Genomic DNA, 24,333 nt, shown 5'->3' on the forward strand with positions numbered 1-24,333 from the left:
GTTAAGGTGTAGTTGATGAAGTCAAAGGAAAAGGCTGATGAATTCTTTAGGAGAAAGGCCATCACATAAATACTAGGAAAACTTGGATGCCTGAACACTGGCCAGGGTTGGGACAGGCTGTTTAGGAAACCCTGACAAAGATGATGGAGAGCTGTGAGTTAGAGGCATCCTCAGGAGGCCATGCTCAGTGGATGCTCTATTTGCTGAATGTTGGGAAGCATAATTCTCCTCTTGTCTATCCCCTCCACTGCTCATTTAAGATAGTGCGGAAAATAACCTCCCTAATTAATTTTCAAGGCTTTCAGAGGAGAAGGATTCTTCTATGAACTGCCCCTCCTTCTCTGAAGCTTGCCAAAATGATGCCTCATTTATTCTGCTTGTTGCTAACTAATCAGGACAAAGGCAAAGGAGGATCGTGAGCCTTTAGTCAAGGGAAGGAGAGATGTCAGGCTGTTCTGGGACATCATCCTTTTTCCTAATAATAAGCATTGTTATGAATGGTTTTCAGTCATGACATTACAAACATAAAAGAGTGACTTCAGAACCACGGGACTTGGTCAACAGGAGTTCTGCATTCAGTGTACAGTTAACAGGTAAAACACACACAGCTTCCTTCCCTGAATGACAGCAAAGTTTTGTTTTTTGTTTTAGTATAGAAAAATAGGGTGAAGTCATGGATTGTTCTATTCTGCCAATGTTACTTTTACTTAGCTGCTTTCCCCCTGCTCATTAGTGCTTGAGTATATTAGATTGTTTATTGACCAGAAATCCTGGCAGTCAAGAAAAGGAATTCCAGCCAACATACCTCAAACATTTCAGTTTGTAGCCTGAGTGTGTTCGGCGCTATCTATGTCTGATGAACGATGGCCTCTGTGAGGCCAATTCTTCTGTTTTATTTATATAGTCCTGCATGGTAACTTTTTTATTTGCATGATAATTTTTAAAAGAAAGTGGTTGAAAAATATGCTAATCACTTCTCGAACAGTATGTTACAGTTCACAGACATTTTAAAACGTAAACAGAGCTTTGAACTCACAGAGCTCTAGATGTGTCCAAGAACAAGTATAAATGTATCTGTCATTTTTACCTCCATCCACAGACACACATATCCTTTCAGCTGCCACCCAGGGACTAATCTAGACATCTCAGACACTGGAAACAACACACGGTCCCCTGTCTGTCCAACTTGTGCCACCGTCAGCACTTTGGGTTACATTACCTAAATTTCCTGAAGTCACTAAATGCAAGACAGTGGCCCCAGACAGACTCTGTTTTGCTCTCTGACAGTTGCTTCTCTGCATCCGTGGAGGAGCATCACAGTTCACTGGGGCGTGCTGGCCAAGAGCGTGGTGGTGTCTGCTCATCATGTCCTCCTGGCTTCTCTCAGACGAATGTCTGCCTGGCGGCTCACTGTGGTGTGCACGTCACTGCCCGCCTGTGGCGGCAGCATTTCCAAGTGAGAATGTGCTGGAGGGTGTGTCAGGAAGAAATCATGAAGCATTTGCAAACCTAATAATAACCCTGAAAATGTGGAAACTTTCAAGAGCAAAACAAATAAAACTTGGGGGTTATTTTCAGAAATTTCTTTTAAATCTCAGAATTTTTTCTTGGGTCAGTTAGACTTCATGTTAAGGAAAAAGTTTAGGTGTGCATTTCTCGGCTCTGGGAGAGGTTTGATGTTAGTGCACCAGAAAGTGTTGTCCATAAAAGGCCTTTTCTTTCATCATAACTTGAATAAATAAGTGAGTTTTGTCTTGGGCAAGGCTGTGTACTTGCATAGTAGTGTGCTTTTGTCTGGCTAGGCTCAGTGTCATTATATAGCTCATGTGAGTTTCTGTTTACAAGGCTTCTGAGTCAGGCTTTGTATCCCAATTCTCTTTCCATATTTATTAAAATGAAATGAGTGAAGCATTTATGCCAAAGTCATGCTGAATATTTTTTATCACATTTCTATTCATGACTTAAAGAAAAAGCCCCACATAATATCCATCATAGACTGGTGGGGAACAAATAAATCACTTCCATGGTAAGTTGGAGATGGGGCAGGCTCACAGATGAAGCCCACTTGTTTGTCTGGAGTCTCAGCTAGTGTTTCTGTTGCTGAGAAGCGACACCATGACTATGGCAACTCTTATAAAGGAGAACATATTTAAGTGGTATGGCTTACAGTTCAGAGTCATAGTCCATTATCATCATAGTGCCACATGGAGGCGTGTGGGCAGACACAATGCTGGAGAAGGAGCTGAGAGCTCTACATCTTGCAGGCAAAAGGAAGCAAACTAAGATACTGGGTGTGGCTTGAGCATCTGTGAGACCTCAAAGTCCACATCCACAGTGACACACTTCCACCAACAAAGCCATACCTCTCAATAAGTGTCACTCACTTTGGGGGCCATTTCTTTCAAACCACCCTATCGGGGAACACCACATGTCATTATTTTTATACAATCACAAGCCAATGATAAGATACAATATCAATAAGTTAGAATCTGTGCTGTGTGCTATCCTGTCTATTACGAGCATCAAGTGGTTATGAAGCATGTGGCTTCAGATGCAGATGACACTGGAAATCCAAGGAAAGCAAGCGTCAGAAATTTAAATCTAATACTAAGCATAATTAGAAATGTCTTAAAGCAAGAAGCACGTTTTCTAATCTATATTTTTTAAGTATTGCTAGCATCAAACTCAGTCTATTGACTCTAGAGGAGCAGGGGTGGAAACAGAGGGGATACTGGAATGTTCTATGGCTTGACCATTGATTCTGGGGTTCCAAGATGTCAGTAAAGAGTGGTTAGATTCAAGATGCATCTTAAGACGAATCTGGATGCTGGGTGTGGGTGGTGTGCGCCTGTAATTCCAGTCCTGGGAGGTGGAGGCAGGAGGGTCAGTGGCCAAGGTCACCTTCAGTCACATAGCAAATCTGACCCTAACCTAGGCTACACGGAGACTTGCCACAGTGTAAGACAACACAAAACCATGGGCTTGGGAGATGGCTCTGGGGATACAGTGCTAGGTGTGCAATCATGAGGACCTGAGATAGTATTTTCCAGCATTATACAAAAACTGAGTGAGGTGGCATGGGCCTGGATTCCGAGCACCGGAGAGGCAGAGGCAGGCTGACCGGGGAGTTCAGGGTCCAGCTAGCTATGAAAAATAGGTAAGTTCAGATTCAGGGAGGGACTTAGGAGAAGGGTTGGAAGAAGGGAGAGAACAATATAATTATATTTTAACTAAAACATGTAAAACAATAAAATTAAGAATCCTTGACTCAAAAAATAGGGTGGAGATCATTGAAAAAGTCACTGGGCATTGACTCCTGGAGCATGAACATTCATACATATGTGTTCATGCACACACACGCATACACACATACATGCACATATTTTAAATGGCCAAAGATATACATATCATTCTTACTTCACCCATATTCTTTTGCTAGATTTGGGTACAACTGAATAAAATTAAACAGTAACACAAACACCCTAGGCTCCATTTACAACGTTATTCCTCTGCCCTGTAGTTTCTGGAGGCCACCGGAGAGCTCTATACACACTCGCAAAGAAATCAGCTCCTTGCAGGAATTCCCATTGTTCTTAGCTTCTCTCGTTTTTTGTGGTGTTAGCAGTAAGGGGTTTCACTCTCTCAGATCCTAAATACCAAAACCCACTTCAGAGCTGGCCTCAAGGACCCCACATTACAGGCAGTCAAGAAATGGAGATGCAAAAGACAGATATGGTGATAGTCAGACATGAGTGGTGACGACCTCTCAGGAAGCAGGGTGGAAGGCAGGGATGACCTAGTATCCTGGGTTTACTCCAGATGTTTTCTCAACTGCTCATCCATAGTTTCCTGTTATTACATCTTTTCATTGTTCAAACACACATAAGCTGGCAAATCAAAACAGTACAAAAATCACAGAATAAAACAATTAAAAAAACTATTCTTCATCTTCCCAGCATATGTTTTTTCAATGCAACTGCTAAAAAAAAAATAATAAGGTGCTTGTTTTGTGAACACACGCTTGAGGTGTTAAGTTTCCCAGATAGGGTACCTCACTTTGCTGTTGCTATTATCTCTTTGTGTATGTGATATTTTGTCTCATTGTTCTTTGTCATTGTATTAGGACTGCCCTAAGTTCAGCCGACATCCCAGTAGGATCTCTGCCTCCTGCCCAGGACTCTGCTAGAGAGCCCAGGCAGGATCTTTGCCTGCCCTTGTCACAGCGTCTCAGTACAGAGAGTTTCAACTGTCACTTTAGTTTCTTAATGGAACCAGGCTCAGCTGCTGTACACAGCCTTTATTTTCCTTCTCAGATATGGGGAAGTTCTTCAGCAGAGTCTTGCTTCTTCCCTCAAACCTCAAATTTCCTCCGTATTGTAAATACTGATCCACTTGGCTCCTGTCCTGCAGCATCTATGCATCACGGGCAATCACTGTTTGCCTGGACCGTGTATTATAATTAAAAGATTAAACACGGAGTCCTAAGGTCACCCACATGTGGTTCAGAACTAAGGGAGAAGAGTTCAGAAATACATTTCTCTCTTATCTAGACTGAATCTTCATTCTTCCATTGTTTTCCAAGTGGGGTCCTTGAAGATTATACTTAGAAGGTATTTTTCTCTCAACAGCCTGCTAGTACCTGTTGGTTTTAAGTCTTGCTGCTTTATGACATTCAGAACAGGCCTATCAATCAATCCTTAAGATAACCAGTCAATCAAATGCATACCAACTGACAGTCCCCGGGGAGTTCCTAATTAGGCAACAGTCTTTCTTGTCAAGCTTTAGTACCTGGGTTTGGATCCTTGTACCCATGTGAAGCTGGGCTTGGTAGCGTGCACCTGTAATTCCAGTGCTAGAGTGTGGAGGCAGGTGACCCTGAGTGCTCACTGGCCAACCACTATAGTCAAAAAAAGAAAGTTCCGGGTTTAGGGAGAGAACTTGCTCACATAATAGAGAATTGAGGCCACAGTCAACATCAGCCTTTTTCCTCTACACATGCCCATATAGGGAAACATGCATACACATCACACACACACTCACACACACACACACTCACACACACACTCACACACACTCACACAAACTCACACACATACACAGACACACACTCACACACACTCACACACACACACTCACACATACACACACAAACTCACACACATACACAGACACACACACTCACACACTCACACATACACTCACACACATACACTCACACACATACACTCACACACTCACACACACTCACACACACTCACACATACACTCACACACATACACACACTCACACACACTCACACACTCACACAAACACTCACATACACTCACACACACTCACACACATACACACACTCACACACACTCACACACTCACATAAACACTCACACACACTCACACACACTCACACATACACTCTCACACACACTAACACACACTCACACACATACACACTCACACATACACTCACACACTCACACACACATTCACTCACACACACACTCACACACTCACACTCACACACTCACACATACACTCACACATACACTCACACACACACTCACACATACACTCACACACATACACATACACACTCACACACTCACACATACACTCACACACTCATACACACTCACACACACTCACACACGAGCACGAGGGGGGAGTGCTCATTTAAAACTTAACTTCACCTCGAAGTCCACATTCTAGAACTTCTCAAAGACACAGAACAAATTCTAAACTCAGAATAACGCGAATGTAAAAGGTTTCTGGAAAATATAATTATGTTAATATGTAAGACCTGAAAAGGCATTTAGATAAGAATCCTCCCTCTTTTAAAGACTTGGAGAAATTACTATGGTAGATGAAAATCTATTTTCTTACACTTAAGCCCCCAAACATGATGCTTAGAAAGTCTTAAACTCAGAGGCACTCAGCATCCATGTGCACCCTTCTGCATTCTTGTCCATAGCATCCTAGTTGAAGCATGTCGGTCTTAATCCGACTGTGACTTGGAATGTTCTGACTGAGATTTACAACGTAAACCAGACAGATTTTCTGATTTTGCTCTCTTCCTCAAATCAATTCCAATCCTCTTCTGTAGCTTCCTATTGATGGAGGGCATCGTGAGTTCTGATAAAAGCCGTGTGACTTCCTTCATGACACGCACAGGGAAAGTGAATGTTTCTGACGTGCCGGAATTCATCTGTTATACTAATCGCAAGTACACTCCATCGTTTAGAAACAAAGGGAGAGTTTTTAGCTTCTGTTCAGTTTGTGGGTTTCTTTAAGACGGTCTCGTGTTGTGTGCCTCTTTTGGTTGACTTTAATTAGCAGTGCCGATTCTGAGGGTTTAAGTATTTAGTGTGTCGGGGAAAACCATGATAGTGAAGGCCACATTCGCAGGGAAAGTGGGCGTGCTGACATCAGGAGGTCAAAGTCTCTACACACTTAAAAGTGAAGTCACTCTGCGGGCTTCTCAGGGTGACTTAGCTGAGAATGAAAGGGAATCCAATAAAGGAAAAATGATTACATGCATCAGAGGCCTAGGACTGAAAATGGAAAGCCCTTTATGCAGTGGCTTATCTTTAATTTTACATTCTCTAAGAGTTTATAGCCCTTTCCTAATTTGAAAAGGCTAATTCTCCCTTAGGCCCTTGCAATGAGTAGGTAACTTAGTAACTGATAATTACAACTACTTGGCTTTACTTGTATTTTAATTAAATCGTTGCTACTTTTAATCTTTTCAATGAATTTTTTTTCATTTCTGTTGAGAACTGATTTTCTTTCTAATAAAAGGTGACATTGGCACCATGTGGCTTCTAAGGGCTTGTCAATCTTGAGACTTTCTGTCTATTCCTCTGCTCTATCCACTTGCAAAAGCTTCAAGTATGTGTAAGATCAAATGGAGTGGGTGAGCTACTTCACACTGGAGTGAGAATATTTCATCTCTCATTGCATCTCACTAGACGTTAACCATGCTGTTAAGAAAGATTCTATAAATACGGATTTTCTTCTAGTAGCCTGCATTGGGCAGGGTTATCTAGAATATATATATATATATATATATATGCATATATATATAATTAGTAGTTCCATTTTGTAGTTCTATTTATATAGAGCATTTACAGTTCTATATACTATATGTATAATAGTATATACTACTATATAATATATATTATGTGTCATATATAGTGCCATATATAATTACATACAATATATAATAATACAGGAGAGGGTTGCACAATCCAGTAATGGCTACATGCTTGCTGGAGAAGCAGAAAACCAACTCAGCACACAATCAAGAAAGAAGATGGCTCAGCTGTCCAGTAAAGTGCTGGAGGCTAAAATCAGTGCCATTGATCCACATGGACATTGAAGAAGCTGAAACCTCACACCAGTGCAATAGATTTGCTCAGAAAGGAGGGCTTGTAGGTATCCATGCTGCCTTCCCCCAACTTCCCATTTCTTCTGGGGCCCCAGCCTGCTAGGAGTTGCCCCATATTCAAAGCAGGCCTCCCTCATATGACTGTTCCATGTATCCTAATCCTCTGTGCAAGTACTGGCCCCTCATCTGCATCTCTTAATTAAGTCAGGTTAATGAGCAAAACCAGCCATCAGTTCCCATTTTAAAGGTGTGGTAATTGAAACTCACAATGGTTAAACAACCCGCTGTTTTTCTCTCCTTTTTAGTTTTTAATTCATTATTTTAGACTCTCGTACACTGTATTTTGCTCACATTCACTTTCATCTCCTCTCCCTTAACTCCTTGAAGATCAGTCCCATCTTCCTATCCCCCAACTTTATTCCCTCTTCAAAAATTAATAGTCCATCTACTTCAATTTATGCTATTCATATACTCCTGGGTGTGGAACCATCCACTGGATCATGGCTGGCCTAACAGGCACCACACCCTTAACGAAAACTTAATCTCCCTCCCTCAGAAGCCATTGACTTTCAAAAGTTTCCCATTTGGATATAGGGGTTCATGAACCCCTTCTTGCTTTGTGCTGGAATGTTGACCAGCTTGATCTTGGGCAGGTCTAGTGTAGGCAACCATAGATGCTGTGAGTTCAAGAGTACACTAGCCCTATCATGTCCAGAGTAGCATCATCATAGTCATCCATGCTTATAAATGATGGGGTTGGAATCTGAGCACTGTGTACCTGTCACCAAAGCAATGGCACCATGTCACATTCAACAGCCTTGCATGGCCATTTAGTGATAACCACACAACTTCCTGACATCATGGTCTAGAGCATCACCGGAATGTTAAGTGCTAAAGTAACTCACCAACATAGGAGACATAGTTTCACGTTCCTATTTACTGTATCTTCTGCTCTAACTTTCTCATCCCAAGCTTCATCTTCAGTATTTTTCTGGGCTAGCCACAGGTATTCTTTCAGAATTGAATTATAGTCTGTATTAGAGGACACACCCATTGTCTATCCAGGTTGGTACTCAAGACTTTATCTGTGATCCTTTGCCTGTGGATTCTGCAGAAATCAGGGTTTGAAAGAATATTCTGGTAAAGATGGGTAGATGCTCTGTGAGGACAGAGATTCCGAAATAGCAGCACATGGGGATGCATTCTTGGTTCAGTGAGGATCTAATTTACTAGAGGAAGGAATACTGAAACAGGGTGACATATCCATTAGGAGATATGTCATAATGCCCTCTGCGGCTCTCTTTACACCCAGTACCTTCCATGTGTCTCTTACACAGAGTCCCTAGCATGGAGAATCCAGCCAGCCTGTGTGGAGCTTATTCCTCAGCAGGAAATCATGTCACCTGTCAGGGAATGTTTCCAGTGGAAAGACTTGTCAGGGAAAAGAAGTAAACATTAAGCCATTATTGAGAATTGCTCTGCAAATAGACTGTGGAGCAAAGGCACCAAACTATTAAAATCCTCAGGAGATAATATTACAGCTGAGCGAGAACACAGGTTTTGTATTGACTTGGGTAAGTCCCAACCTTGGTAAGTCTGTTTCTTTATCTAAAAAAGGATGATTATAACCATATAAATCTCATGAAGACATTGCAAAGCTTAAATGACTTCATTATAAAGAGCTTTACATATGGCATTTGGCACACAACAGCCCTTATCACTGCAGAGAACAGTAAGCAGAGCGTAAGAGAAACATGTAAGGCCCTACACAACATGGCAATTGTATGCCATGAGCATGTGATGGTGGACGGTTTAAACAACAGTAAACATCTCACCTGGACATTCGATCTGGGTTTATAATGCTTAGGATTCTACTCTGTTCTGTTGTTCTTGTGAGCCGAAGGCATGTCCAGATAAACAGTAAGGCAGGTGCTGACGCTACAACATTCAACACAGCCTTTCCTCCAGCCTGTCCACTAGGAACATGCTCATCTATTTTAACATCTTTGGCCATTGATTCTTCAGAGGCATCTTCTTTTGCTCACTTTTCTTTCTTCTCAGTCTGTGTTTTATTTTGCCACTTGCTTGAAAAGCTATTCGCTGGAGCCAGAGATGGTTCAACTGTTAAGAGCATTTACTGCTCTCGCAGAGGACCCCAGTATAGCCCTCAGCTCACAACCACCAGCAGCCCAAGTTTCAGGTGATCTGATGGCCTTTTCTGGTCTCTGTGGACACCAGGCACACGCATGACGTCCATACATACAGGCACTCACACATACACATAAAATAAAAGTAAGTCTTTTTTTTAAACAACAAAACTAATTATTTCCGGTTTGATGCTAGAGTCTGGGCTTTCCTCTTACTACTTGCTGCCTGTAATTAATTCCCCGTATCCCTGAGCTGTGAAGAGGGTTACTTAGGTTACTTAGAAGCAGCATGTTCCTTGCTGTTCTCTCTGTTGAGCATGGGGTGGGGGGTGACATTTAACTGATGATTAAAATGTGCCCAGTACCAAGCAAGACTCTCCAGTGCAGCCTGGCCACTTTGCCCCCCTCCTGTGAGTGCATTCTCCATTGATTTTTTTCTCATGAGAGTTGGGTAGTTCTCTGACAGCAACACCATGTATGTGCTGACCCACGTGGATGTCTGGGCTGTCTGCATGTACAGCTCTCTTTGTCTGGTCATTTATCACGCAAACACAGCTTCGACCTTCCCAGGCCTCCCTTTGCCCCTCCAGTTTGGGAAGACTTCTGAAGTTGTCTTCGAGGTTTGCTCTGTGTGCCGCTTCTGTTCTGTGAGCTGGAATTTGTTTCCAGGTGGTGAGCTCACCCGTGAATGCCTTTCCTCAGTTATTTATCTTCTGTCACATGTCACAAGCCATCTTCACCTGTGTTCAGAGTCTTGAGGGCCATCATTTCTTCATTGTGTGTATCTCAAAGGGGAGAACAAACCTTTCTCCTTACTCTGCCTTTAATGTAAACTCAAGTTTGTCCTTATGGGTGGAATAGATCTTCATTCTGTGTCTTTTGGACCCTGGCTCTTTTATGCATTGGTCCAGTTATTTTGAAGAATCTTTATGGTGTTTCCTCGGGGAAATTACAGTGGCCTCCCTGGGTCTCAGGTACCTGGGAGAATGGCTCCTTCTATCATCTTTCCTGTGCACTTTAAGCAGGTGGTAAAGGGGTGCCTGGCAAGCTTCTCCACAGTAAAGATTCCAGATTTTTCTCCTTGAAATGAAGGAATGTTTTGTAGGGATAGCATCTGACATGATAGCATATCTTAGCTTCACTAGACTTTAATTAACTATTATCATCCTCTCATTATTGTCTCAATCAATCTCAAACAGTGCTTTCTAATAGTGTTTCTTCTTCATTTGTTGTTTGGCAAGTGAGTCTGACTTCTTCATTTATTCCTTCACTCATTAATTTATTCATTCATTCTGGTACTTGGGATAAAGTCCAGATCCTCCTGTATGTTAGGCAAGTGATCTACCAGTGAGTTATTGCTCCAGTCCATCGTGTATTTATTCATTAATGAAGTTATTGCCTCATGTCTAAATGTGTTAGGCTCAAAGATTCTTTGCAAGTTGTTATAATCCCCGTTGTGATGTGCATATCATCCCATATTTGACAGGAGTACCTTGAAGCTTTCATATTTGACAGGAGTACCTTGAAGCTTTCATATTTGACAGGAGTACCTTGAAGCTTTCATATTTGACAGGAGTACCTTGAAGCTTTCATATTTGACAGGAGTACCTTGAAGCTTTCATATTTGACAAGAGTACCTTGAAGCTTCCGTATTTGACAGGAGTACCTTGCAGCTTGCCACAATTTATTTTCCTCCTCTTCAGCACTTTAAATCACTTACTTGCTTTTCCATTTAGCGAGATTTTTCAGGCTCATCTTAAATTCATTTTCTCGTCCCCAAAACTGGAATAAATAATTGCCCTGAGGAAGCCTTATTCCACTTAGTGAAGTGCACTAGCTAGAAACCTTACCTGTGCCCTGGTTCTCCTTGGTGCCAGCTACACTTGGTGCACACAGTTAAAAATGATGGATGAGTATATGTAGATGTAAGTGAGCAGACATGTCATCTTGCATCTATTCAATTGTTTTCTCCATTTATTTGCTGTGGACGTTCTTCTTTGGAAGGATTTTCAAAGATTTAATGGAGTCTGCATTTCTTCTGAAAATAAGTTTCTTGTTATCCTGTGTTTCTTTGCTCTGCAACAATTCCCTCTAGCCTAACAGTGACTAAGGTAGCTCATCATTTTCTTATATAATCTTTATTATTTTCTTTCTATTTTAATTTGTTGTACAATGCATCTTGGAACTCAGTCCTCCTGTCTATCTAAAACTTTATAGACAAAAAGCTCTCACCTTTTCCATCTGCTCTCTCCTAACCATCATTGCCCCTCTGTTTTCATGAGTTCACAGTCCACATCTGTGTGAGAATGGGTACAGTTTATCTTTCTGTGCCTGGATTAGTCCACTAAACATCTTTTCCCCCAGAGTCATTCATGCTGTCACCAATGACATAACTCTCTTTTAAAAGGCTAAATGCTATGCAATTATGCACATACAAATTTCCTTTATCAACGTATCTGTTGGGACATATATCAAATACCTAAACATAATTTTGCAATAGAAATGGGAGTGAAGTTATCCTTCTGAATGCATAGCCCCAAAGAGATTGTTGGGTCCTATGGGAGTTTCATTTTTAATCTTGTAAGCAACTCATTTCTTTTTTGTGAAATGTCTAGAATAATTTACACTCTCACCAAGAAAAAGTGTAATTGTTCCCCTTTCTTCAGGCCTGTCACAATGCACATTGCCTTTTGTTTTCTTGTGATTTTTTTCTATCTCTAGCAATTTCATTTAGCATATGCTAGTATATAAATATGCATAAGCATGCCCTTTTCTTGTCAAGGGGAGATTTTTACATAACAAAATTATAACACATTTTATATAACAAAAGGAAAATTGAATGTCTAAATTATCAGGAGGGTACTAAGGATATGTAAGACAATGTATTTCACATAAAGCATTTGTTTGTGTCTCTATGTAGCCCTACCTGTCCTGGAACTCACTCTGTAAGACCAGGCTTGCCTTGAACTCTCCTGCCTCTGCCTCCAGAGTGCTAGAATTAAAGGTGTGTGCCACCACTACCCAGCTAACTGGTTTTAAAGGTATACTGGAATTTATTCTTTATTCTTAGAGACATTGTCTTACAACATAGCTCAGAGTGACTTCTAAGTTAAAATCTTGTTTCTGTCTCCTTAATGCTGGCCCACTTAGGTGGCTTTTTGTTTTTGTGCTATTATCAGTCCTCCATAAAGGGCATATTTATTCCTGGGTGTATGTCTGTGTATGTTTAATAGGTTAAGAAAGACAATGAAGCTTCTCATCTGGTTATGTGTTCCTTGAAAATAGGGCTGGGGTACAGGTTAGTGATAGAATACTTGCCTGGCATTCTGGAGCTTCTAGGTTTGATCTTTAGCACAGGATTAGGGTGCAGTTCAGTATTGGGGTATGTGTTTGCCATGTGGAAGACTTAGGGCTTGATTCCTGTTTTTTGTTTGTTTGTTTTCAAGACAAGGTTTCTCTGTGTAGGCCTAGCTGTCCTGGAACTCACTCTGTAGACCAGGCTGGCCAAGAACTCAGAGTTTTGCCTGCCTCTGCCTCTTGGGTGCTGGGATTAAAGGAGTATGCCACCACCAGTCTGCTACACATAAAACATTCACCTCCTTAATTAAATTTTATGAAATGTCAGTATGTGTTTTATCTGATTGGCTAAAAATTTAAATATTCTAGACTTTTTGCTGGTTTGGCTGATTTTTCAAAATATTTTGTTATTTATTTAAAACACATTTTTCAGATAATATATTTTGATGATATTCTTTCCCCTCCCCAACTCTCCCTTGAAATAACAAGTGTAAGATGTAAACTTGACATTGTACACTGTTTTTAGTTCTTAACTGGGGTTAGTCTACATTTCACTGTCGTCTTTTGGTGCCAAGATTTCCCATGATATCAAGCTGTGGTGTCTGAGACAGTAGTCACTCAATGTGCTTCTGAAGGCAGTCTCCATCAGAGATCCCTGGTCCTCAGAGATGGCTACAAACATAGAGCACAACAATCCCCAACGACATGCCCACACATCAATATGACTTTTCTGTCTAGACCTGCTGTTAATTCATTGTCTCCTGTTGTTGTGGTTTAGCAGTAACAGTCAACCGTAAACATGGTATTGATGATGATGGTTATGGGTTTGTGTTCCGTGTTTTCAGGGTCAGAGGTAACACTGCCCAGGGACCATGCATGATAAAGTCCTGTTAGGCTGTCTTTTCCCATTGCCATCTGCCAGGCCTCCATAGTAAGTTGGCTTGAAGCTAGCACCCCATCCTATAGAGTGTGGGGGCATCTCTAATCTCATTCTCTTCACATATAACAACTTTATGAACAATCTGCACATTTCTCCAACCCTCTCAGTTTATAGATTAGGGACTAGAAGCTTCCCGTTGTACATACAGTTCATTCCTGGGGTGGCAACATTCAGATGTTAGCATTCTCTTCTGTGTTAGTTAGAACATGTCTGAAAATGCCTTGCCATTCTAGGTGACTTGTCTCTTTTCAATCTCCTCTCTACCATCCTATGGCCCAGATCCTATCACTTGTCTTCTTGATAATAATTTTACTAGGAGGTGGGCAATGATAACTGTTGGTAGTTTTAGGCTACTTCTCTATTGATTAGTGACACTAGACCTTTTTCATGTACTCTGTGGGCACTTGTATGCCTTTTCTGAAACATCTTTTAAATCCACCTAGTTTTATGATTAGATTTTATTTTCTTACTATCGAGTCATTTGTATTTTTATACATTTACTATTAATCCCTTATCAGGTGTGTATTTTTCTAATATATTCGGTCTTGTTAAGCTGTTCATCCCACAGAAGCGTGTTGAATTGACACGGTGTTGTTGCTCAAGCTTGCAGGGGGACACCGAAAAGGTTATTTCCTAGACTACTCTCCACTTGAAGTGAGTGAGGCGTTGATGTATATTTCCCTTCCTTCATGTCAAGTGGCCAGAAACTTAACCTTTGCTAGTGTGGTCTCAGTCTCAATGCTGTGACCCTTTAATACAGTTCCTCATGTTGTGGTGACCACCCCCTCCACTATAAAGTCATTTCGCTGCTACTTCATAACTGTAGTTTTGCTACTGTTATGAACTGTAATGTGATATCTGCCATGTAGTATATCTGGGATCGCAACCCACAGTCTGAGAACCAATGCTCCAGAGCCTTCATTGTCATTGAGAAAACTATTAGGGTCCCCCTGCTACTTCTACAGTCTATTGTCACCCACTTTCAGGGGAAAAGCCTTTTCCTGGGTTAATTTTATATTAATCTAAGCAGAAGGAAATGTGTTTGTTCATAAAGAGACATAATAAAATCCTTAGAATTTGCATTCCAGATTCAACAAAAATTATTTGTCTCTAACAGTACAAAAAAAATCTGACAGTGACATGGGAACAAATAGAAAGACCAGTGTCATAATACAATTTTAATGCATAGCAAGCAGTGGGTCTGAATTGGTCTGTGGGCTTTATATTACTTGTTGAGCTCTCATTTAAAGCTCCTTGACATTTTTCTCTCTTGAGAACATTATTTTTGTGCGAGCATAGTTCCTCAAATTAAGTCTTAATAAGTAAAGTACAAACTTTCTGTAATTAAATTTTGAATCATTTTGTAGTCATAAATTTCAGTAAGGTCTCTTTCTGCCATGTAACCAAAGGGGGGTGGGACTTCATCTCCTCATTTAGTTAGGGTATGCTAGTATTATGTAATGCCACCTGTAAAGGTGAGAACTCAGTGGCCTATTAAAAAGTGGGTGGCGGGGTTTGGTGGGGATGAAGGTACACGGTTACTTGCAGGGCCGTGCTAATCCTGGACTTGAGACTTCAGCCCTGCTAAGTAGACAGTGGTCCTGCATTCTCATCAGGAGCTAACTAGGGTACTCTTTCCTTGCTACGGAAGCAGCACCATCTCCCATGCTCTCAACCTTTGTGGACTGCCTGGCTACCCATCCATAGTGAACTGTGGGTGTGTTGAGAGATGTAATAGAGTCACACTTCCAGCTGATATGAGGCTGACCATGGTGGGTCCCATGGGGGCGGGGTGAGAGACAAACATGGTGATGCAGCCAAAACTCACATGGAAAGTGTACTAGGGGAAGAGAAGGGAGCAAGAGATGGGTAGGGAGAGAAGGGGGGGGGGGAAGGGAAGGAGAGACAGAGAGGTAAAGAGACCTGCCTGTCTCTTTAGAGGAACAGTGAGAGAAAGAGAATGTGAGTAGGCGGAGCTTATCTCTTAAAGGGACCTTTGGCTTGTGGGTAACCAGCCTGGTTACTGCTTGCCATGCGCCAAGGTGTGCCTGAATGCTAACGCCAGCTATCAACTTATTGGTAAGAAAAATGTAGAGAATGGATTTTCATGAACTATAGAATCTCCAGTGTCACAGGGTATGGTCCAAAGAATGGAAGGACAATTTCCCCTGCTAGCAGGTGGAGAGACAAAAGGAAGGAATTGCCACAGAGTAGCCAGCTAGCTAGGCAGTATTAACGTGAAATACATTGAACAAACATACCCACTTAGATGAACAAGGTAGACTCACCCTGACCTTGAAGCTAACCGCACGCAGATTTTGTCCTCAAATACTCTGTACATTTACTTCGTGGATTGGACCTTTCCTTGCTATGATAGAAGCAAGAAGATTTGTCTTGGCTTGTGTTTTCAGTCTTCTGTTCATAGTTCTTACCTGTACTGACACAGGGCCCATAGGGAGACAGAACATGATGGTGGCAGAAACACGTGGCCTACGATAGAAGTAGAGACAGGGTGGGGCAATATCAGGACCTGGGTGTGATATCCAAGGGCCACACCCCTAGGGACATACGTGTTCTAGCTAGGCTCACCTCCTAAGTTTTCTGCCATTTCTCATAATAGTGTCATCATTTCAGGACCAAGCTTCCTGGGTATTCAGATCATAATAGTGATTAACGAGATGTTGACAACAAATGAAGAGAATGTCTACATGTAAGAAGCCACAAAGCTCTGAACCTCTCTGTGTGCCTCTGCCTCTAGCCCAGACAATTCAGAGAATGCCAGCTGCCTTGGCTATTCTCATCCATCTTTTAGAGCCAATTCTGATACAGAACCCTAGAGAAGTCAAGGTTTTTCTCTCCCCCCCTCCCTCCCTCCCTCCCTCCCTCCCTCCCTCCCTCTCTCCTTTCCTCCCTCTTTTCTCCTCCCTCCCTCCTTCCATCTCTCCCTCTGTCTCCCTTTCTCCCTCCTCCCCTCTCATTTTGTTTTTTGAGATAGGGTCTCATGTAGACACGACTGGCCTGGAAGTCACTCTGTGACTCACGTTCTCCTCAAACTCACAGAAATCCTCCTGCCCCAGCCTCCTGGAGTACTGGGATTACAAATGTGAGCTACTGCACCCTGTTTAGGGTTCTTTGTTTACCTAATTGCAACAAATAAATTTCAGTCAAGCCAAGCTGATAGTGTCTGAAACTCCTCAAATGGAAAGAAGCCAAACAGATGTTGTTAATGTAAAAAGTAAACACTGAAAAATTCCCTTTGTTTTGTTTTCTTTCCCAAGCAGGAATTTTGTAGGCTTTTGGAAGGCATCCCTCACAGTTACTCTGTCCCCAGTGGGGTTAGTATCTGTAGAGGAGGCTTTGCTTATCCGCCTTTACCTCACTCAAGATGTGGAAGAATTGCAGTGGACAGTTTCCGGGGTCCCATCTTGATTTAATGGTGACATTTTTCCTCTTTTAAATATGAGTTTCATGAGCTCATCTGTAAATCACAGAATCTGTGCTCTTCCCTTTAAACCCTATTCCATTTATGCAGTCTCTGCCACCGTCAACAAGATGATTCCACATCAAGTGCAGATGGTCTAGTTCAAATCCAGCTTTGGTCTGTCTTCACATTAGAACTGCATGATAGGGTCATTTGGGAAAAGATGGGAATATACACACTATTGAGTTTCAATTAAATCTCAGAGCAGGGATTTGTAAAGAAGGAAGTAGTCAGCCACCGAGTAATGAAGTTAAAGTTGCAGATCAAATTAGCCTGTGCATTTGCATGGGGCTGTCTCATGGCACTGGCTTTAAAAAACAACAAACAAGCAAACAAAAAAAACCATTTCGGTTTCATTTGTATTCAAAATAAAAATACTAGCCATTTCTTAAACAAGTGCATGTCTTTCAGTTTGCGGTTCAGTGACTGACATAAGTACATTTTCCTTGTTCCACAAGTGGGGTTCGTCTGCAATTTATTGTCAGCCATTTGTTTGCATTTGTTCTTGTTTCATCGAGTTAATCAAACAATAGCATAGCTCCCAAGCTAGGGTTATTGTGGGTTTTTTTGTTTGTTTTTTGTTTTTGCTTTGAAAGCTCTTTTTTATTTAAATTAGAAACAAGCTTGCTTCACATGTCAATCCCAGCTCCCTCTCCTCCCATCCCTCCCAAGCCCTCACCCTATCCCCAGTCTGCTTTCCAGGGAGGGTTAGGCCCTCTATGGGGGATCATCCAGGGCAGGGCCTAGGCCCTCCCCCATGTGTCCAGGCAGGGCGAGCATCCCTCGATGTGGAATGGGCTCCCAAAGTCCACTAAGTATTCTAGAAATTTGCTGTCACCAGCCATTTCTTCCACATCCCACATATTGCTCTGCTAGATGAGAAGCTAGCATTGTGAGCTGTCAGCATCTTCCTCAGGTGGTTCTGACGTGAACACCACACACGTGGAGTCACGGTGGGCTTTACTGAATGATGAGGGGGCTGCCTTCAATGAAATGTCTCCTGACTGTCAGAAGCTTGATGCCCATCCCTCTGTGCCCTTATGTTGACAAAGTCTTGTCTTTTTGTTCTTCTATGAAGGTCACCCTTCCCATTGCTAACAGGACACCTGTTTGCTGCCTGTAATTCACCTATAAGAGCCTGAGTTGGTGCCCATTATAACTGACACTGATTTCCATTAACTCAGACTTTTAAAAAAATCAAGCCAACCCTCACTGTCTGCAGCCTTATCTTCTCATCCAAACTTTAAGCTAAACATACTCTATAAACATCACCAAAGTCTCCTTGCCAAGTAGTGAGTGATGTCACCTTTCCCTACCATGCCTATTTTCTCTTTCCCTCCTGGGTTTACTCTTTTACCTTCTTTAAAAAGAATCCCATCATGTTATTGTTTTCATTTATAGAAAAATTGCCAAAATCATGGGCAGCTTCCATGGCAGCCCACGGCCAGATGTTCCTGTTGTTTACATCTCATGCTGGCATGCTATTTTGCTCACAACTACTGCCAAATGACACATTGCTAAGGTTCATGTTTTGTTTTTTTCTTTTGCTTTTGCCTAGTGTCCTTTCCTGATAGTAAACCCTTGAAACCTTTGTAGCAGGTGAGAATGTTGATCAGCTACCATAACAAAATGCCTGACAAGACCAACCTAAAGTAGAAAAGGCTTTGGCTCATGGTTTTAGATCATGGTTGGCAGACATGGGTGATATATTATAGTTCCCCTGAGGCCTACAGCCAGACAGCGTGGAGTGGCATCAGGTAGGCATGCATGATAGAACAAGATGCTCACTTGGGGCAATTAGGAAGGAATTTTTTTTCTAAAAGATGAAAAATATGGTGATGTGGAAAAGAATATTTGTTTAACTATGTAAATATGTGTTGATTTTTGTTTGTGTGTTGTAGAATAATTGTTGAACTATGTAAAGATGTGTTACTTTTGCTGCATGTGTTTAACTAGGTAAATATCTGTTGTTCTTCTACCTTGTCTGCCCAAGGCACCTGATTAGCCTAATAAAAAGCTGAATGGCCAATAGCTAGGCAGGGGAAGGAGAGGTGGGGCTGTTGGACAGAGAGATTAAGTTGATGGAGGAATCTAGGCTCCAGGGAGAAGGAGGGAGATGTCAGAGGCCAGACAGACAGACAGACAGCCACCAGGCAGCCAGACATGGAAGAAGCAGGAAACAGGACATACAGAATGAAAGAAAGGTAAAAAGCTCCAAGGAAAAGTGTAGATGAAGGGACACAGGTTAAATTAAGTTATAAGAGCTAGGATGACGAGCCTAAACTAAGGCTGAGCATCTATATTAATAATAAGTCCGTATGTCATGATTTGGGGCCTAAAATTCCAAGAAAGTCTGCTACAGTCTGGAATCCAAATATCTCTCTTCAATGGCCACAGCGACCTGTGACCTCCGGTAGGTCCCACCTCTATGTCCAAATTGCAGCAGCATGGAGCTAAGCCTGTTTAAGACGTGGGATACAGAGAAATGTTTAAAAGCCCAATGCTACACCTGCTGAGGAATTTTGTAGAAGTCTCTCAGTGAGTATTTGCCTCGTGTCTTCCCCATAGTTAGCCGTTAGTTCAGTTTGGCGTAGTAGGACCTCAGCAAGTTAAATGTATTCTTACCACATTATATCAGTGATGCCTACCGTCAGCCTGACTCACAGGGTCAAGTTCTTCTCCCCACCCTGCCCTTTCCACATGAAATCTAAAACCACTCCAGTTCTGCACTCGAGTGAGGCACAACCCTTCAGTCCCTTTGAGGATGAAATTTAACGTGAAATATTTTCAATTCTGCTTCCTGTGCGATTTTTCCCCTTCTATTTTCTTAACATATTTAATCATTTATTATTCACATGGGCTCATGCATCTCTACTTAACATTTTACATCATAAGTTAGTATGTCATTATCTCACTCTTCAAGCCATTCCACTTTTGGCCCCAAGAACTCTTTTGGTTGACTTTGCCATGGCCCCATTGATGCAGTTCTGTTTTCTTTTTTAATTGCAACATTCCCTTTCTCTGGTGCAAAAACTCAGGCACATTTTGTGTATTTCCTGACACACCCCACTTCTGTGGAATGATACTGTACACTGTGAAAATGTGTTGCTCTCATTGTTAATAAAAAACTGATTGGTGGATAGCTAAGCAGGAAGTATAGGTGGGACAGTCAAATGAAGGACAGGAAAAAGGAGGATACAGTGAATGCTGTCACCAGGAGACACAGAAGGAGCAAGACATGCTGGAGAATATTGCCATGAACCATATGACAAATACATAGAATAGTAGAAATGGGTTAATTTAAATTGTAAGAGCTAGTTAGTAATAAGCCTGAGCTATCGGCAGAGCATTTGTAATTAATATTAAGTCTCTGTGTGACAATTTGGGAGTGGGCTGGTAGGACAGGAAAACGCCACTTACGCATCACCCCCAGAATCAGGCAATTCCTTCAAAGAATTCTCTATTTCCCACTTCCTGAACATAACACCAGTAGCACAAACATGGAGATCCACAATTAACAAATGGGACCTCCTGAAACTGAGAAGTTTCTGTAAGGCAAAGGACACAATCAGCAAGACAAAAAGACATCCCACAGATTGGGAAAAGATATTTACTAACCCCACATCTGACAGAGGGCTGATCTCCAAAATTTACAAAGAACTCAAGAAGCAAGTCTCCAAAACACCAAAGGATCCAATTAAAAAGTGGGGGACTGAACTAAATAGAGAATTCTCAATAGAGGGGACTAAAATGGCTGAGAGACACTTGAGAAAGTGTTCAACATCCCTAGCCATCAGGGAAAGGCAAATCAGAGCAACTCTGAGATATCATCTTACTCCTGTCAGAATGGCTAAAATCAAAAACACCAAATAACAGTTTGTGCTGGAGAGGATGTGGAGAAAGGGGAACACTCCTCCACTGCTGGTGGGAGTGCCAACTCGTACAGCCACTATGGAAATCAGTATGGAGATTCCTCAGAAAAATGGGAGTAAACCTACCACAAGACCCTGCAATTCCACTCTTAGGCATATACCCAAAAGACGTCCATTCATACAACAAGGACATCTGTTCCACTATGTTCATATCAGTATTATATGTAATAGCTAGATCCTGGAAGCAACCTAGATGCCCCACAACTGAAGAGTGGATAGAGAAAATGTGGTACATTTACATAATGGAATACTACTCAGTGGAAAAAAACAATGGAATCTTGAAATTTGCAGGCAAATGGATGACACTAGAGGAAACCATCCTGAGTGAGATAACGCAGTCACAAAAAGACAAACATGGTATGTACTCACTCATATATGGATTTTAGATATGGATCAGGAGAGTGTCATCCTACAGTCCCAGTGCCAGTGAGTCTGGGATACAGGGAAGTTCCCAAGAGAGATGTATGATACCCCATAGAAGTAGAATGAGGCAAGATCTCCTGAGCAGATTGGGAACATCGGGGGAGGGGAGAGGGAGTCAGGAAAAAGAGAGGGGGGATAAGAGGAGGGGAGAAGGAGGTATGGGGGAGAAGGAAGGTTGAGTCGAGGTAAGAATAGAGGAGAGCAGTATGAGAGATACCATAATAGATTGAGTCATTATAGGTTTGAGGAGAGAGCTGACACTAGGGAAATCTCCAGAGATCTACAAGGATAACACCAACTAGCAAACTAAGCAATAGTGGAGAGACTACATTAAATGCCCCTCCTTGATGGTAAGGTTGATGACTACCTTATATGCTATTCTAGAACCTTCATCCAGTGACTGATGGAAGCAGAGACAGAAACCCACAGCTAAATACTGAACTAAACACCTGGAACCTAGTGACAGAGATGGAGGAGTGATGAGCAAAGGGGTCAAGACCATGATGGTGAAACCCACAAAGACAGCTGACCAGATAATGGGGAGCTCTTGAATCCCAAACTGATGCCTAAGAGGCCAACAGGGGACTGATCCAGACTCCATGAATGTAGTGAGGAGGCCACAGAAATCACTGGGGCCTTGGGTAGTAGGTCAGTGTTTACCATGGTATATGAATTGTCTTTGCAAGCCCATTCCAAATAGAGGGATGCTCTCTCAGCCTGGACACATGAGGAAGGGCCTAAGTCCTGCCCTAGAAGAAATGACAGATCCCCCCCAAGGAGGGCCTCACCCTCTCTGAGGAATGATGTGGCGATTGGGTGGGGGGGGGGGCTTGGGGCTGGTAGAGGGACAAGGGAGGAGGGGTGGGAAAGGGAGCTGGGATTGACATGTGAAGCATTCATGTTTCTGATTTAAATAAAAACATTAAATAAAAACAAACTTCTCTTTTTCTTAGAAACTGCTCCTAAGTCATGCTCTGGCTATAGACATGCTCATCTTGAGTAGGATGGGGTAGTCACCAAGCCTGTTGGTTCTGTATTAATCCCCTATGACTGCTGTCTTGAAACCATATTAATTTATTTTCTCTTTGCACTACAAACTCTAAACTCAGTTTTGATGGGCTAGTGCCTGGCTCTATAGGATAAACCATGTTCTTCCCTCTTGGCTCTGGATTTGGTCTTCTTGCCTTGGCTAGTGACATTGGTTCATGTATTTGGGGCTTTCAAGATGGAATGCAGAAGGACAGGTGACCCAGATCTGTGTGCTATTGTAAATTTTAAATAATATGTGATTTAAATTTTTTCCTTGATAAACACCTTATGCTTTTCAGATATTACTTGCTTTATTTTCATGTTTTCACTTTCCTTTTCCTCCACAGATGGTATCTTTGCTTTTGGTAGTTCCGTGTCAGACCACCGAAGTTTTTATGAACTTGTTTTTGTTTCTAATTGATGTCCTTCTCTCAATAGTTTCAGTTGTCAATAGCTCTTCAGCTAGAAATGAAGCTTTTTCTGTCTCCCCCAACATCCAAGAGTATATGGGCAGCACAGATGGCATTTTTTTCCAAAGAGGGCATAACTTTGGACATGTAGGGAAAAAAGGGTGAATCTACTGAGGGGATGGGTATGATCAAAATGCACTGCATGAAATTCTCAAAGGATTAATATGAGTATATTTTAAAATAGTAAATTTTATGTCCTTGCCTGGCGGAACCCTTGATTAAACTTGAGATTTTTGCGTTCGTTGTTACCAGAGGACATGAGTTGTTCTGTGAGTTCAATAAGCAGAATGTGGATTTTTGAAATTGAACAAGGATACATAATTAAAAGTTTTTAAATGAACAAGGCCACAGCATCCTTAAAGTTTATTTCATACCATAATTTTGAGATAAGTTTTGTTAATTAATAAGCTTCATCCACAAAGTCACCAAAGCCCACTTTAAGGGGTTAACAGCAGCTCTCAGAGCTTACCATAGATGGCAATTGCAGAAAGTAGGTCTGGGGTAAACACTGTGGTACTGTAGGTTGGTTGAGCAAAGCATGCTTAAAAGCAGTCGTAAAGAAACCCATATCAGATTTTGGCAGGAAGAAATGATTTATGTGTCTGATGAGAATAAGATAGTTGTTGCATGTATCTCTCTGGAAATGTAAATCCTGGGAGCTATTAGAGTCACATAAAGTAATTTTAATGGAGAAGAAGGAAACACCAGGACTGTAATTTCACATTCTATAGTTCCTGTAGATTGTCTGGGAAGTGGGGTTTATTTAAATTCTCATGCATGCTCTAACTGTTTTGCAGTTCCCACCTTCCCGTGTTTGGCAGACAGTTTCACATCTCTAATGGTTCAGACTTTGGGATGGCATTCGTACATCTGACGAGACCTCTGCCTCTGACTGACACTGGCTGCATGACATCAGGATTTTGTCGTTGCTGGTTTGTCTAGTTTGGTCTTGTCTTCTGGCGCACATCTTAAGATCTCCAAAGACCCTGGCTACTCCTCATGATGATATTAGTGTGAGGTACATTCAAAATAACGAACATTTTAAGAGTACTCAAGAAAAGGAATGCTACAGGCTGGTAAACATCCACATGTACCCGGAAGGACAGGCTCCCTGGGGTTGTTCAAAAGAAGCTTGTGCCCCGCTTTACCCAAGTGGGAAGAGCTGGCTCCCCTCACCTGAGTGGTTCCTCTTGTTCTTAGTGTACTCAGTTACTCTTGCACACCCTGGA

The sequence above is a fragment of the Mesocricetus auratus genome, unplaced genomic scaffold (genome assembly GCF_017639785.1).
Source record: "Mesocricetus auratus isolate SY011 unplaced genomic scaffold, BCM_Maur_2.0 Super-Scaffold_100011, whole genome shotgun sequence".
Classification (NCBI taxonomy): Eukaryota; Metazoa; Chordata; class Mammalia; order Rodentia; family Cricetidae; genus Mesocricetus; species Mesocricetus auratus.